The 3,694-nt window shown below is 40.5% G+C and overlaps 1 pseudogene; it reads left to right on the forward strand.

Annotated features, from left to right (window-relative positions):
• The first annotated feature begins 2,086 nt into the window (after positions 1 to 2,086).
• On the forward strand, positions 2,087 to 2,683 carry LOC121489496 (annotated as a pseudogene).
• The last annotated feature ends 1,011 nt before the right edge of the window (positions 2,684 to 3,694 follow it).

The raw sequence follows: 3,694 nt of genomic DNA on the forward strand, positions 1-3,694 counted from the left end.
TAGGTACATAAAAGAAGTTATCAATATTTTAACATTTAAGAGAGATTGTGTTATTTTACTTCAATTTTTATGTGTGATATATTTTAACATTTTTTTTGGAAAACATTATAGAACGGAATCATTTTGATAGATTTCACCGTGAAAGATAAAAAATAAATCCCTTCAAAGATGTGAGATGATTCTAGGTCTTTTATGACTCCTGTATTTCCTAGCCATAATCAGCAGCATAAAGAAAAATAAAGAATATATATATATATATATATATGCATTGTTCATAAAGCTTAATTTCTGAATCAGATTTTTAAAATACAATATTAGTTTTAAATTAAACTTTAGTAATTTTATACATACAATACCTTGTTTAGACAAATGTGAATTTTTCTTTACAAAGATACTTGAGTCGCTAGAAATCTTGCCAAAAGAATCATCTCATCCCCTTTAGGTTGCTTGATGACTCATAATTTGATTGTACTATAGGCAGGAATTATTGACAGGAGATGCTACATTGATGTTACACGTTTTTCCAGGAACACCGATACCCATGATGGAAGCTGAAGATCTGAAAGATCAGCCCTGGACAATCCACCCATGAGATCCAGCTTAGTGATCATACATATCTTAGCTATAAGCTAATTTTATTTTAGGAAAAACAAAATATGATGAGAGGTGCATTGTTACCACCTGTAAGAATTTATTCACATAAAAATAATGTGGAGGCAGTAATGAAAATTAGAACAAAATAGAGATGATAAAATTTATTATTTGAAAGTGAAATTTTAATTGCTAACCTGATAAGTTCTATTGCCAAATAATAAACCTGTGTTTTCTGCATTAGACCTCAATTTCACCCTTGCTTCCCTCACTGAAAATCAGACAATTATAAATTATTACATCTGCTTAGTTGTTCCAGATATTACCAGGCAAAAATCTGGAGAGTAATATCTGTCATACATTTTTATTCATTAATCCATTATGCTTTAAGCAGAAAACACGAATACGTTTCATTCTACCACTTAACAAATCCACCACTTAAACCTCATACAAAAGAGGCAGGAATAAGAAAAGTTTTGACAGTCTTTAAAAATGTCATCAAAATTATCAGATTTAGTTTAAGTTAACATTATCATTTTTTTAAATTTTTATTTATTTATGATAGTCACACAGAGAGAGAGAGAGAGAGGCAGAGACACAGGCAGAGGGAGAAGCAGGCTCCATGCACCGGGAGCTGGATGTGGGACTTGATCCCGGGTCTCCAGGATCGCGCCCCTGGGCCAAAGGCAGGCGCTAAACCGCTGCGCCACCCAGGAATCCCCCAGTTTAAGTTAACATTATTATTTTTAAAATATTATACAGTTTAGAAAATCTTTTCGTTGGATACTACAAATACTCCTAAATCCATCTTAAAACCAGATGAAATAAAATTTGAAAATATTGTCTGGGAAAACTATAGTCACTCTTTCCCAAAGTGGAAGAGGTCACTTATCCTGACATTCATGTCCTCAGTAGGACATGTCCTCATGTCCTCATGTCCTCAGACCCAGAGCCTCCCTCAATAACCGGGTCTCTCAAAGGAAGCCCATCTGCTGTTAGGTCTATAGGACTTCACCATCCTCAGGTGAAGCAAGAACCAAATTCTCTCTATAAGAAATTATCTCCAAAAAAAAAAAATCATCTTCAGATTAAATCTCTGATTTGATCAAGTTCATATCAAGCAGTATGTTTATCCAGCAAGGCAATTATTCAACACAGAAGGAGAAATCAATGCACTTTCTGACACACTAAGACTGATTTCTTACCACCAGAAACCCAACTTTACCAAAGAAGCCTATAAAGGTATAACTTCAGAAAGAAGAAAAATTGATAATCCAAAAGACACTGGGATATAAGAGGGAAAGGTTCATAAACAACTGGTGAACAGGCTGTTGGCCTGTGCCGCGCCCGGAGCTGCAGCCAGACCGACTGCCCCTTCCCCGCGCGGGCACCTGCCACTGCCACCTGCCACCTGCTGCTGCCCAGACCGGTGTGGACAGCCCAGGCCACCCCTACATCGTGACCGTGGGCCGCGTGGCAGGCGACGGGGAGTCCTATGACGTGTGCAAGGAGCTCTTTGATCCCATCCTCGAGGACCGGCCCAGTGGCCACAAGCCCAGCAACGAGCACAAGGCCGGATGCCCGCGGCATCTGGCACAGCGACAATAAGACCTTCCTGGTGTAGATCAATGAGGAAGACCACCTGTGGGTCATCTCCATGCAGAAAGGGGGGCAACACGAAGGAGGTGTTCCCTTGGTTCTGCAACGGCCTCACCCAGATGGAAACACTTTTCAAGTCAAAGAATTATGAATTCACGTGGAACCCTCACCTGGGCCATGTTCTCACCTGCCCATCCAAGCTGGGCACAGGCCTGCGGGCAGGTGTGCACATCAAGCCGCCCCACCTGGGCAAGCATGAGAAGTTCCCAGAGGTGCTCAAGCGGCTGCGGCTTCAGAAATGAGGCACAGGTCGTGTGGACACAGCTGCTGTGGGGGGCCTCTTTGATGGCTCCAACGCAGACCGCCTGGGCTTCTCAGAGGTGGAGCTGGTACAGATGCTGGTGGATGGTGTGAAGCTGCTCATCGAGATGGAGCAGCGGCTGGAGCAGGGCCAGGCCATCGATGACCTCGTGCCTGCCCAGAAGTGAGGCCCCAGCCCGCTGCTTCCTAACTTATTGCCCGGGCAGTGCCCACCATGCACCCCTCTGATGTTCACCACTTGGCAGCTGAGCCCTTAGCCTCGCTGTAGAGACTTCTGTCACCCTTGGTAGAGTTTATTTTTGTGATGGCTAAGATGCTGCTAATGCTGAAATAAACTAGGGTTTCGGCCTGCAAAAAAAAAAAAAACAAAAAAAAAAACAAAAAAAAAAACAAAAAAAACTGGTGAACACATAGGTCAAACTAAAATATTTTCTACCACAATAACAAACGTTATATTATACAGAATTAAGAAAAAGACATCTTTAAAACACAAGTTCACAACAGCCTAGGTCCAAGCATTGGTCCTGAAAAATGGGCTGCAGAATTAAAATAAATTCAAGTAGGAAAAAAAAAAAAAAAGTCATGATATATCCCGCAATGCAAGTAAAAGTTAAAACACCTGTCTTAGAAACAAACAAACAAACAAACAAGACTGTCCCTTGAGACACACCTAACTTTCACAGATGTGTTTTCTTCATTTCATATTCTCGAGAGTAAACTACACAGAATAGATTTTTCTTTTCATCCGCTCATTGCCGTTCCTCGGTCTTGTTTCCCACCTTTCAGCGACCCTCATACTCTTCCCACAGATTGAGGAGAATGTTTCTCATGATGCCCTTTTCTACCTTTATGAATTACTTTTCTCTGCAAAGAAGATCATAGGTCCTACAAACACAATGTCTCATTCCAGCTGGAGCAGACCCTGCAGTGAAGTATCAGTTTTATCTTCCAGGTCAGCAGGATAAATATGAATAGAACAAGCTGTGTATTGTCTGCACAATATTGCTAGCTAGCTTTGCATTGCCAAAATTATTCTATCCAAAATAGCTTTCTTGGATGTCTTTGTCTTATTGCCAGTTACTTAATATTCCACACCAAAATTGAAAATGGCATAATTAAAAATGATTTAACGATGGAAAACACTCTATATACATATTTACATGGGTTAAATAGTATTGCAAAT

Source organism: Vulpes lagopus, chromosome 4 (genome assembly GCF_018345385.1).
Source record: "Vulpes lagopus strain Blue_001 chromosome 4, ASM1834538v1, whole genome shotgun sequence".
Taxonomy (NCBI): Eukaryota; Metazoa; Chordata; class Mammalia; order Carnivora; family Canidae; genus Vulpes; species Vulpes lagopus.